Here is a 14504-nt window from a genome sequence, read left to right as displayed (position 1 = left end):
TCACAATCTTAGTCACATGAGCATAAGAAACATGAAAAAAGTGCACCAAAACTCATCATAATCAAATAACTTTAAACAAGGGATAAAGAAAAAAAATATTAAAGCAACCAGAGAAAAACAGCACACACACCTTGTGGGTACAATGAAAAGTAGAACTAAGATAAAAATGAATGCAGATTTCTCACTGGAAATATTGTAATCTAGAAAACAGAGAAATAACAGCTTTGTAGTACTGACCAAAACAACAACAACAACAAAACCCCCCACAAAACAAAACAAGAACACACACAAAAATAAAACCTTTTTTCAACCAAGAAATGTTCATCCAGAAAAAATGTCTTTCCAAACGAAACATGGAATACTTTTTTTAATATACAAAAATCGGAAGAATTTGTTTTTTATCTTCTTACCATTGAGCTCAAGAATTCTCAACATAGTCTAAGTATTAAGTTCTTTGTAAAATGTATGTATTGAGAATCATATTTTCTCCCACTCTATGGTTTGCCTTTTCCAACTTATCTTTCCAAGATCAGAAGTTTTTATTTGGTGAAGTCAAATTTATAAAATTAAACAAAACAAAGCAAAACAAAAACAAAACAAAACATTAGTTCAAAACTATCAACTAAACTATAAACTCTTTATATTTTGTAACTATATGTGTGTGTGTGTATGTGTGTGTGTGGAATATATATATATGCTATCAGTTTCAGGATTTAATTCAGGACAAGACGTTGCATTTGCTGATAATGTACCCTTAGTCTTCTTCTATCTGTGGCTGTTTCTCAGTCTTTCTTTGTGTTTTTGTGATTTTGGCACATTTGAAGTGTAAGGTATTTTATAGTATGTGTTTCAATTTGTACACTGGGGTTATAGATTTAGTAAAGAATAGCACAGAGGTGAAGTGTCCTTCACATTTCATCACATCAAGGGATGTGATGCTAATCTTGATCACTTGGCTAAGGTGTTATATGTCAATTTTCTCTACTGTAAAGTTACTATTTTTCTCCTTTCTATGTATGCTTCATTTATTATAAATAAATCATTAAGATCAGTCCACACTCAAGAAGAGCTTCACCTTTTGGAGGGAGGCATATCAAATAATTTGCCGATATATGATAAGACCACTGGAGTCATATTCCATCCCTTCATAATAATTACCCTTATTTTGGTACCTATATAAGTTTTTCTTTCTTTAAAATTTTGGGAGGCAGTTTCTTCTAACAGACCAAAATACGCCCAAAATCTAGTGTGTGGCTCTGATCTATTCACCAGGCTGATCGTATTCTTTTTTTTTTTTTCTTTTGCTTTCTTTTCCACCGGTTTCAGTCTCTTCTGATTTATTTAGTGTATATATTTCTGGGGTCGTTGTTACCCTGTTAGCATTTTGTTCTCCCATTCATCTATTCTCCTCTGGACAAAATGACAAGATGGAAAAGCCTCAAAAAAAAAAAAAAAAAAGAAGAGGCAGTACTGACTGCCAGGGACTTAATCAATATGGACATTATTAAAATGTCAGAACCAGAGTTTAGAATGACGCTTATAAAGATAATAGCTGGTCTTGAAAAAAGCATAGAAGATACTAGAAGGTCCCTTTCTGGAGAAATAAAAAATAAAGTCTAACCAAATCAAAATCAAAAAGGCTATTAATGAGGTGTAATTAAAAATGGAGGTTCTAAATGCTTGGATAAATGAGGCAGAAGAGAGAATTAGTGGTATAGAAGACCACATGATGGAGAATAAAGAAACTGAGAAAAAGAGAGACAAACAACTACTGGATCATGAGGGTAGAATTTGAGAGATAAGTGATACCATAAGATGAAACAATATTAGAATAATTGGGATCCTGGAAGAAGAAGAAAGAGTGGGACAGAAGGAATATCAGAGCAAATTATAGCATAGAATTTCCCTAATTTGGGGAAGGAAACAGGCATCAAAATCCAGGAGGCACAAAGAACTCCTGTCAAAATCAATAAAAATAGGTCAACACCCCAAATCTAATAGTAAAACTTACGAGTCTCAGTGACAAAGAGAAAATCCTGAAATCAGCTTGGAAGAGGTCTGTAACCTACAATGATAGAAACATTAGATTGGCAACAGACCTATCCACAGAGACCTGGCAGGCCAAAAAGGACTGGCATGATATATTCAGAGAACTAAACCAGAAAAATATGCAGCCAAAAATACTATATCCAGCTAGACTGTCATTGAAAATAGAAGGAGAGATAAAAAGCTTCCAGGACAAACAAAAACTAAAAGAATTTGCAAACACCAAACCAGCCCTACAAGAAATATTGAAAGGGGTCCTCTAAGCAAAGAGAGAGCCTAAAAGTAACATGACCAGAAAGGACCACAGACAATATACAGTAACAATCACCTTCCAGGCAATACAGTGGCACTAAATTTATATCTTTCAATAGTTACCCTGAATGTAAATGGGCTAAATTTTTCTTTTTCTTTTTTTAATTTCTCTTTCTCTTTTTCAACCAATCTAATCAATTCTATTTTTTTAAATTTTTTTAATTTACATTTTTCAAGTCATAGTCTATCCCTTCATTGTAGTTAACCCTATTTATTGTATGTATATATAAGTTTTTCTCTTTTTAAAATTTTGGGATACAGTTGTGTTTCAAAAGCACAGGCTATCAGATTGGATAAAAAAACAAGACCCATCGATATGCTGCCTGCAAGAGCCTCATTTTGACCCAAAGACACCTCCAGATTGAATGTGAGAGGGTGGGCGCCTGAGGGGTTCAGATGGTTAAGCGTCTGCCTTAGGCTCAGGTCATGATCCCAGGGTCCTGGGATTGAGTCCCACATCAGGCTCCCTGCTCAGTGGGGAGCCTGCTTCTCCCTCTGCCTCTCTCTCTGTCTCTGTCTCTTATGAATAAATAAATAAAATCTTTAAAAAAAAAAGGAAGTGAGAGGGTGGGAAACCATTTACCATGCCAATGGTCACCAAAAGTTAGCTGGGGTGGCAATCCTTGTATCAGACAAATTAGATTTTAAACCAAAGACTATAATAAGAGATGAGGAACGACACTATATCCTACTTAAAGGGTCTACCCAACAAGATCTAACAATTGTAAATATCTATGCCCCTAATATGGGAATAGCCAGTTATGGAAGCCAATTATAAACAAAAGCAAAAAAACACATCAACAATAATACAATAACAGTAGGGGACTTTAACACCCCCCTCACTGAAATGGACAGATCGTCTAAGCAAAAGATCAACAAGGAAATTAAGGCTTTCAATGACACACTGGACCAGATGTATTTCACAGATATATTCAGAACATTCCATCCCAAAGTAACAGAATACACATTCTTCTCTAGTGAACATGGAACATTCTCCAGAAGAGATCACATCCTGGATCACAAATCAGGTCTCAACCAGTGCCAAAAGATTGGGATCATCCCCTGCATATTTTTGGACCACAATGCTTTGAAACTAGAACTTAACCAGAATAGGAAAGTAGGAAAGAACTCAAATAAATCGAAGCTAAAGAGCATCCTACTAAAGAATGAATGGGTCAACCAGGAAATTAAAGAAGAATTAAAGAATTTCATGGAAACAAATGAAAATGAAAACACAACTTTTCAAAATCTTTGGGATGCAGCAAAGGCAGTCCTAAGAGGAAAGTATATAGCAATATAAGCCTTTCTCAAAAAAACAAGAAAGGTCTCAAATACACAACCTAACCCTACACCTACAGGAGCTGGAGAAAGAACAACAAATAAAGCCTAAATCCAGCAGGAGAAGAGAAATATTAAAGATCAGAGCAAAAATCAATGAAATAGAAACCAAAAGAACAGTAGAATATATCAACAAAACTAGGAGTTGGTTCTCTGAAAGAATTAATATGATTGATTAACCACTGGCCAGACTTATCAAAAAGAAAACAGAAACAACCCAAATCAACAAAATCATGAATGAAAGAGGAGAGATCACAATCAACACCAAAGAAATACAAACAATTATAAGAACATATTATGAGCAGCTATAAGTCAGCAAATTAGACACTCCAGAAGAAATGGATGCATTCCTAGACATGTATCAACTACCAAAACTGAACCAGGAAGAAATAGAAAACCTGAACAGACCCATAACCAGTAAGGAAATTGAAGCAGTCATCAAAAATCTCCCAACAAACAAGAGCCCAGGGCCAGATGGCTTCCCAGGGGAATTCTACCAAACATTTCAAGAATTAATACCTATTCTTCTGAAACTGTCCCAAAAAATAGAAATGGAAGGAAAACTTCCAAACTCATTTTATGAGGCCAGCATTACCTTGATCCCAAAACCAGACAAGGACCCCATCAAAAAGGAGAATTACACACCAATGTCCCTGATGAACATGGATGCAAAAATTCTCACCAACATACTTGCCAATAGGATCCAAAATTGCATTAAAAGGATTATTCACCACGACCAAGTGGGATTTATTTCTGGGCTGCAGGGTTGTTTCAATATCTTCAAATCAACCAATGTTATACAAATACATTAATAAATGAAAGAACAAGAACCATATGATGCTCTCAATAGATGCAGAAAAAGCGTTTGTATCCTTTCTTGATTAAAACTCTTCAGAGTGTAGGGATAGATGGTATATAACTCAATATCATAAAAGTCATCTATAAAAAACCCACAGCAAATATCATTCTCAATGGGGAAAAACTGAGAGCTTTTCCCCTTAGGTCAGGAACACAGCAAGGATGTCCACTATCACCACTGCTATTCAACATATTATTAGAAGTCCTAGCCACAGCAATCAAACAACAAAAAGAAATAAAAGGTATCCAAATCAACAAAGAAGAAGTCAAAATCTCACGCTTTCTTATGATACTTTATGTGGCAAACCCAAAAGACTCCACCCCAAAACTGCTACAACTCATACAGGAATTCAGTAAAGTGGCAGGATATAAAATCAATGCACAGAGATCAGTGGCATTTCTATACACCAACAACAAGACAGAAGAAAGAGAAATTAAGGAGCTGATCCCATTTTTAATTGCACCCCAAACCTTAAGATACTTAGGAATAAATCTAACCAAAGAGGTAAAGGATCTGTGCTCAGAAAACTTTAAAATACTCATGAAAGAAATTGAGGAAAACACAAAGAAATGGAAAAACATTCCGTGCTCATGGATTGGAAGAACAAATATTGTGAAGGTGTCAATGCTACCTAGAGCAATCTACACATCTAATGCAATCCCCATCAAAATACCATCCACTTTTTTCAAAGAAATGGGACAAATAATCCTAGAATTTGTATGGAACCAGAAATGACCCCAAATAGCCAGAGGAATGTTGAAAAAGAAAAGCAAAGCAGGTGGCATCAGAGTTCCAGACTTTGAGCTCTATTATAAACTGTAATCATCAAGACAATATGGTACTGGCACAAAAACAGACACATGGATCAATGGAACAGAATTAGAGAGCCCAGAAATGGACCCTCAACTCTATGGTCAACTAATCTTTGACAAAGCAGGAAAGAATGTCCAATGCAAAAAGACAGTCTCTTCAACAAATGGTGTTGGGAAATTTGGATAGCCACATGCAGAAGGATGAAACTGGACTATTTCCTTACACCACACACAAAAATAGACTCAGCAAGCTCTTAAACCTCAGCCACAGCAACTTCTTCCTAAACACATCACCAAAGGCAAGGGAAGCAAGGGCAAAAATGAACTATTGGGACTTCATCAAGATAAAAACTTTTGCACAGCAGTCAACATAACCAAAAGACAACTGACAGGATAAGAGAAGATATTTGCAAATGATATATCATATAAAGGGTTAGTATCCAAAATCTATGAAGGTGTTATCAAACTCAACACCCAAAGAACAAATAATCCCATCAAGCAATGGGTAGAAGACATGAACAGATATTTCTGCAAAGAAAATATCCAAATGGTCAACAGACACATGATAAAGTATTCAAAGTCACTCAGCATCAGGGAAATCCAAATCAAAACCTCAATGAGATACCACCTCACACCAGTCAGAATGGCTAAAATTAACAAGTCAGGAAATGACAGATGTTGGTGAGGATGCGGAGAAAGGGGAACCTTCCTACACCGTTGGTGGGAATGCAAGCTGGTGCAGCCACTGTGGAAAACAGTACGGAGGTTCCTGAAAAGGTTGAAAATAGAGCTACCCTACGACACAGCAATTGAACTACCTGGTATTTACCCCAAAGATACAAATGTATTGATCTGAAGGGGCACGTGAACCCCAATGTTTTTGCAGCAATGTCCATTGACAGATGAATGGATAAAGATGTGGTATATATATGGAATGGAATATTATACAGCCATCAAAAAAACCCCACAAAATCTTGCCATTTGCAATGATGTGGATAGAACTAGAGGGTATTATGCTAAGCAAAATAAGTCAAACAGAGAATGACAAGTATCATATGATCCTACTGATATGAGGAATTTGAGAAACAAACAGAAGATCATAGGGAAAGGGAGGAAAAAAATTAAAGAAGATGAAACCGGAGAGGGAGACAAACCACATGAGACTCAATCTCAGGAAACAAACTGAGGGTTGTTGGAGTGGTGGGGAGTAGGAGGGGTGGGGAGGCTGAGTGATGGTCACTGGGGAGGTTATATGCTATGGTGAGTGCTGGGAATTGTGTAAGACTGATGAATCACAGACCTGTACCTCTGAAACAAATAATTCATTATATGTTTAAAAAAAAATAAAAAACATAAAATAAAATATGTCATCAGATTTTCTGTTTCACATTTTTGTAAGTAATATTTTTCTAGTGTTTGACCATTTCATATATATTGTCAAACTTGTTGGCATAAAGTGATTAATAACATTTACTTATTATCCCTTTAGTGCCTGAGGAATATATAGTGAAGTTCTTTCTTTATTCTTCATATAGTAATTTTCATTTTCTTTCACTTTTCCTTGATCAGTCTAGCTATATTTTAAAGGAAAGACTTTTTAGCATTGGTGATTTTCACTATAGTTTGTCTGTTTTCTAATTAATTTCTGCTTTTGTTTTTATTATTTCCTTTATTTGTGTTTCATTTGCTATTTTTCTAATTTATTAAGGTAGAAGCTTAAATTGTTGTCTTTATCTTTTTTCATTTCTCACATAGGCCTTTAAAGCTAGACATTTCCCACGTCCTGACTGACCTGAATTTTAATTTTGATATGTTGTTTTCATTTTCATTCAGTTCAAAATATCTTTTAATTTTCCCTTGTAACTCCTTTGTTCTTTGCATTTTTAGAAATGTGATGTTTAATTTTCAAATATTTGATAATTTTACATACATATTTCCATTATTTACTTCAATTTAATATTGTTATGGTCAGAGTATTCTTTGTATGATTTTCCTTTTTAACTTATATGAGACTTGTTTAAATCTCAGGATATGATCTAGCTCAATGAATGTTTCAATTACAAACAAATTTAGTTATTCTCTAAGAAATATGTATTTTTCTGCTGTTTGAAGCATATTCTATAAATGTCAAGTAGACCAATTTGGTGGGCACTGTTATTCAACTATCTTACCTCCTTTTTTACTTTCTACCTACTAATTCCTGAAAATGTAGTGTTAACTTATCCTGCTATAGTGTTCTATGTGTGGTTAAAGTTATACCAAGTTTTGCTTCATGTGTTTATTTGCCATTTAGTGCCTATACATTCTAACTTGTTATGTCTTCTTGATGAATTGGACATTTTATTTTATAAAATCTTACTCTTTTTCTCTGGTAATATTCCTTATTTATAAGTGTTCTTTGTCTGACATTAATATTATTGGCCCTCCACAGTCCTTATCATTAATCTTTGCCTACTATATCTGGTTTAATTCTTTTATTTAGACTATACTCTATATTTAAAGTATAATATTTTATACAGAAAATAGTTGATCTTGTCCCTTTACACAGTCTAATAATCTCCTACATTTATTGTGATATTTCAATAATTTACATTAAACACTATCAATATTATCTTGATATTTGTTTTCTATATCTGCTTTTTGTTCTGTTCTCTCTCTTTCCCTTCCTATTTTGGATTGAATATGTTTTATTATCCCTTTGTATCTATATTAGTGACTTGTTAGCTTAACCATTTTGTTTATTAATTTGTTTTCATGTATTTGCCCAAGGATTTATAATATACATCTTAAATTGATCAAAGTTTTCCTTCAAATGATATACCCATTTATATAAGAAATTTTATATCCCTTCTAAACTTTGTGAATTGTTATCAAATTTTTACTTTGACATATGATATATGTCCAGCAAAATGTGGTCGTTATTTTTGTTTTAAGCAGCCAATTATATATTTTTAATGAAACTTAGTAAATTTTTTGTCCTTTATATCCTTTATACTTACATGCATATGTCTTTTTTACATACATATTTCACATTTATGATTCTCTTTATTGCTTCTTAAGATTTTAATTTCTTTTTGGTATATTTTCTTTCAGTCTGAAACCCTCTTTTAGTGTTTTTTAAAGTGCAAGCCTGCTAGCTGCAAATTCTACCAGTATATTGTTTTTTTGAAAAAATTTTTTACATCATTTTTAAAGGTACTTTTCATTGTAAATAAAATTCCAGGACAACATTTTTAAAAATGTCACTATAAATATGTAATTATATTGTCCTCTGACTTGCATTGTTTCTTTGAAAGAAGGCTTTCATCATTCCTGTTTTGTCCCCATATATGTGATGTTCATTTTTCCTCTGGATGCCTTAAGACTTTCTATTTAGCACTGGTTTTCAGCAATTGTATTATGATATCCTTTTTGTGTAGTTTTCTTTGTGTTTACCCTACTTGAATTTCATTAATCTTCTTTGATTTATGGATTTATAATTTGCATCAAATTTGGAAACTTTTTGCTTTTTATTAATTGAGCATTTTTTTTCTTCCCTTACTTTCTCTGGATGTCTAATTACACATCTGTTAAACTACTTGAAATTGTCCCAGAGTCAGTGATTCTTTGTTTATTTTTAACTTTCTTTTTCCTCTGTGTGCTTCAGTTGGATAGTTTCTATTCATTTGGATATTTTCTACTCTTTTCTTATGCAGTGTCTAGTCTTGTGTTAAGCCCATCTGCTAATTTTTTCACTTTATATATTGTATATTTTTATCATTTCTGGAAGTTTCATTTGATTTTTTAAATATTTTCCATTTCTTTCCTCATTATGTTTTTGTCTTACTTTAAAGAGTTCAGCATATTTATAATGGATGTCTTCTAATTCCATCATCTCTGCCAGTTTTGAGTCTGTTTCTATTCGTTGATTTTTCTGCTGGTTATGAATAACATTTTCCTGCTTCTTTCTATGTCTAGTAATTTTTTGTTGTTGTTGGATGCTAAACATTGGGATTGTTAACTTCTTGCTGTTTTTAAAAGTTTGTTGAGGGACACCTGGGTGGCTCAGTCATTAGCGTCTGCCTTTGGCTAAGGTCATGATCCCAGGGTCCTGGGATCCAGTCCCGCATCAGGTTCCCTTCTTGGCATGGAGCCTGCTTCTTCCTCTGCCTGCTGCTCCCCTGCTTGTGCTCTCTCTCTCTGACAAATAAATAAATAAAATCTTTAAAAAATAAAAGTTTGTTGACTTTAATCTTCTTCTTCTTTTTTTTTTTCTAACTGTTAATTTATTTGAGGGTCACTTTGTTCCACAACAAACTTGTTGAGGCATGTTTTAAAGTTTTGCTGGGTTAGGTCTAAAGTAGGTTCTATTATAGCTAGAGTTTATTCTGACTGCTAAGGTTGACCTTTTTGAGGTCCTGAATGTTTTGCAAGGCAACTCCACTTTGGTTCTTTAGAATTTGAATTCTTTCAGCAGTGTGTGAGCTCTAGGAACTGTTCAGCCTTTATCACCATGGCAGTTCTTTACCTGGCCTTATCCAACCCATGCATTAGCTTGGTGTTTGTTCAACAACAAACTAAAAGGGTTGCTGTCCACTACTTTCCCCTATAATTTTTAGCTACCTCAACTTTACAATTCCATTCCTTATTTCCTCAATGCAGTGAGACCCCAGTATTCTGCTTGGGGTTCCTGCTCTATGCTATTACAAAGTGTCTCTATGCAGAAAAGTGTAAAAACTGTAGATGTCATTTTCCCCTTGTCTTAGTGATCCCATTTTTGTGTTGTCTGTTCAATAACTAAAAACATTTTCTCATCTGTTTCCAGTTTACTAGTTGACCAGTGTGAAATAGAAGCAGAAGCCCAAATATATTTTTAACTTGTGCTTTTTAATATTGCTCTAAAGAGAAACCCAAATTCCAGTCTTGAATGGACCTGTATTAGGTATGTGTCCTTAGGAATTTTTATTTAAAATACTTGACTCAATTTCTACATCTATAGATTAATAACAATAATAGAAATTATCATTATTTTATAGATGGATAAATGTTGACAAGAATATATTAAAAATGCTTTAGAAAAATATGGTCATAAGTGTATAGCCCAGTACCTGGCATAATGTAATCTATCAAAAAGTGTGTTTCTCTACCACATTAAATTTGTTTTCACCTAGAATTAATACTTAGATGTAACAAATTTCATATATTACCTTATTTCTATAGATTTTCAAGGCAAGTTGAGAGTTCATTATACAAAATGTATTTTTGTGTGATGCATGATGCATATTTTTTTTTTCCTTCTTCTTCTTTTTTTTTTGATGTAGTGTTCAAGGATTCATTAGTTGTGTATAATACCCAGTGCTCATCATCACATGCACCCTCCTTAATACCCATCACCTGGTTACCCCATCCCCTCACTCCCCTACATTCTGTAACCCTCAGTTTGGTTCCCAGAGTCCAGAGTCTCTCATGGTTTGTCTCCCTCTCTGATTTCTTCCCATTCAGTTTTCCCTCCCTTCCTCTATGGTCCTCTGTGCTATTCCTTATATCCCACATATGAATGAGACCATATGATAATTGTCTTTCTCTGCTTGATTTATTTCACTTAGAATAATCCCCTCCAGTTCCATCCATGTCGATGCAAATGGTGGGTATTCATTTTTTCTGATGGCTGAGTAATATTCCATAGTATATGTGGACCACATATTCTTTATCCATTTATATGTTGAGGGACATCTCATCTCCTTCCACAGTATGGCTACTGTGGACATTGCTGCTATGAATTTTGGGGTGCATGTGCCCCTTCTTTTCACCACATCTGTATCTTTGTGGTAAATACCTAGTAGTGAAATCTCTGGGTTGTAGGATAGCTCTATTTTTAATGTCTTGAGGAACTTCCATATGTTTTCCAGAGTGGCTGTACCAGGTTGTATTCCCACCAACAGTGTAAGAGGGTTCCCCTTTTCCCACGTCCTCACCAACATTTGTTGTTTCCCGTCTTGTTAATTTTTGCCATTCTAACTGGTGTAAGGTAGTATTTCAATGTGGTTTTGATTTGAATTTCCCTGATGGCTAGGGATGTTGAACATTTTTTTTCATGTGTTTGATAGCCATTTGCATGTCTTCTTTGGAGAAGTGTCTGTTCATGTCTTCTGCCCATTTATTGACTGGATTTTTTTGGGGGGGTTGGGGGGATTGAGTTTGATAATTTCCTTATAGATCTTGGATACCAACAATTTATCTGTAATGTCATTTGCAAATATCTTCTCCCATTCTGTGGGTTGCCTTTTAGTTTTGTTGACTGTTTCCTTTGCTGTGGAAAAGACTGTTATCTTGATGAAGTCCCAAAAGTACATTTTTGCTTTTGTTTCCCTTGCCTTTAGAGATGTGTCTTGCAAGAAGTCACTGTGGCTAATGTCAAAGAGGTTGCTGCCTGTGTTCTCATCTAGGATTTTGATGGATTCCTGTCTCATATTTAGGACTTTCATCCATTTTGAGTTTATCTTTGTGTATGGTGTAAGAGAATGGTCCAATTCCATTCTTCTGCATGTGGCTGTCCAATTTTCCCAGCACCATTTATTGAAGAGACTGTCTTTTTTCCACTGGATATTCTTTCCTGCTTTGTTGAATATTAGTTGACCATAGAGTTGAAGGTCCATTTCTGAACTTTCTCTTCTGTTCCATTGATCTATGTGTCTGTTTTTGTGCCAATACCATGCTGTCTTGATGATCACAGCTTTGTAATACAGCTTGAAGTCCATAATTGTGATACCCCCAGCTTTGGTTTTCTTTTTCAACATTCCCCTCACTATTTGAGGTCTTTTCTGGTTCCATACAAATTTTAGGATTGTTTATTCCAGCTCTGTGAAAAATGTTGATGGTATTTTGATAGGGTTTGCACTGAAACTGTAGATTGCTCTGGGCAGCATAGATAGTTTCACAATGTTTATTCTGATTTCTTTGCAATTTTGGGATATAGTGTCTTCTAACACAGAGACCAAAAATCAAGCAGGAACAGGAAGATCACATGGCTTTGTCCACCCTGAGAGATTATAATCTCTCTCCCCACCTACCTTTATTTTTCTTCTTTCCATTTTTCTTTCTTATTTATTGTTTTGGATCATCTAGGCTTGGGTGGTGTATCTTTGGTGGCTTTTGACCACGTTGGAGTTTTTCTAAGGTGCATTTTCCTTGCGTCATGGTTGATATTTTGGACTCTGTCCATTTGCTCAACCAACCCTCAACAGAATGACTAGGAGGAGGAGCTTCCAACAAAGAAGAGAACCAGAGACATTGTCCTCTGACACAGATCTAATGGATATGGATATAAGTGAGATGTCAGAAATGGACTTCAGGAAGGCAATCATGAAGTCAATAGCTAGGCTTGAGAAAAGCATTAGTGACAATATAGAATCTCTAAGGGCAGAAATGAGATCTAATTAGGCTGAACTTAAAAATGCTACTAGATGTTGGCTAACTGAACATAATAAAAAGAAATGCTATGAATGAGATACAGTGTAAATTGGATACTCTAACAGCCAGGGTAAATGAGGCAGAAGAACAAATTAGTGCTCTAAAAGATAAGCTGATAGAAAGGAAAGAGGCTGAGGAAGATAGGGATCGGCAGCTAGTAGCCCATGAGGATAGACTTAGTGAGATCAATGACACCATGAAACATTCCAATGTCAGAATTACTGGGAACCCCAAGGGAGTGGAGAGAACTAGAAGTTATATTTGAGCAAATCATAGCTAAGAACTTCCTTAATCTGGGGAAAGAAACAAGAATTCATATCCAAGAGGCAGAGAGGATGCCTCCCAAAATCAATAAAGATAGATCAACACCCTGACATATAATAGTGAAGCTTGCAAATCTTAGAGCCAAGGAAGCTATCCTGAGAGCAGCTTGGGGGAAGAGATTTCTTATGTACAGGGGGAGGAACATCAGAATAACATCAGACCTATCCACAGAGACCTGGCAATCCAGAAAGTGCTGGCAAGATATATTCAGGGTACTAAATGAGAAGAACAGGCAGCGAAGAATACTTTATCCAGCATGGCTGCCATTCAGAACAGATGGGCAGATAAAGAGCTTCCAGGACGGGCAGAAACTGAAAGAATGTGTGACCACCAAGCCAACCCTGTAAGAAGTCCTAGCAACAGCAATCAGACAACAAAAATAAATAAAAGGTATTCAAATTGGCAAAGAGGAAATCAAACTCTCTCTCTTCGCAGATGACATGATACATTATGTGTAAAATCCAAAAGACTCCACCCCCAAATTACTAGAACTCATACAGCAATTCAGTAATGTGGCAGGATACAAAATCAATGCACAGAAATCAGTTGCTTTCTTATACACTAACAACGCAACTGTAGAAAGAGAAATTAGAGAATCAATTCCATTTACAATAGCACCAAAAACCATAAGATACCTCAGAATAAACCTAACCAAAGAGGTAAAGGATCTATACTCTAGGAACTACAGAGCACTCATGAAAGAATTGACACAAAAAGATGGAAAAGCATTCCATGCTCATGGATCAGAAGAATAAACATTGTTAAAATGTCTATGCTACCCAGAGCAATCTATACCTTCAATGCCACCCTGATCAAAGTTCCAATGACATTTTTCAAAGTGCTGGCACAAACAGTCCTAAAATTTGTATGGGATCAGAAAAGACCAGAATCCTAAAATTTGTATGGGATCAGAAAAGACCAGGAAATGTTTAAAAATAAAAACAAAGCTGGGGACATCATGTTGCCCAATTTCAAGATATATTACAAAGCCGTGATCACCAAGAAAACATGGTACTGGCACAAAAACACACATATAGACCAATAGAACAGAATAGAGAGCCCACATATGGACCCTCAACTCTATGGTCAACTAATCTTCGACAAAGCAGAAAAAAAAATGCAATGGAAGAAAGACCGTCTCTTCAATAAATGGTGCTGGGAAAATTGGACAGCTATATACAGAAGCATGTAACTCGACCACTGTCTAACACCAGACACAAAGATAAACTCAAAATGGATGAAAAACCTCAATGTGAGACAGGAATCCATCAAAATCCTAGAGGAGAACATAGGCAGTAACCTCTTCAACATCAGGCACAGCAACTTCTTTCAAGATATGTCTCCAAAGGCAAGTGAAACAAAAG

Source organism: Neomonachus schauinslandi, chromosome 3 (assembly GCF_002201575.2).
Source record: "Neomonachus schauinslandi chromosome 3, ASM220157v2, whole genome shotgun sequence".
Classification (NCBI taxonomy): Eukaryota; Metazoa; Chordata; class Mammalia; order Carnivora; family Phocidae; genus Neomonachus; species Neomonachus schauinslandi.
Note: the sequence above shows the minus strand (reverse complement) of the source record.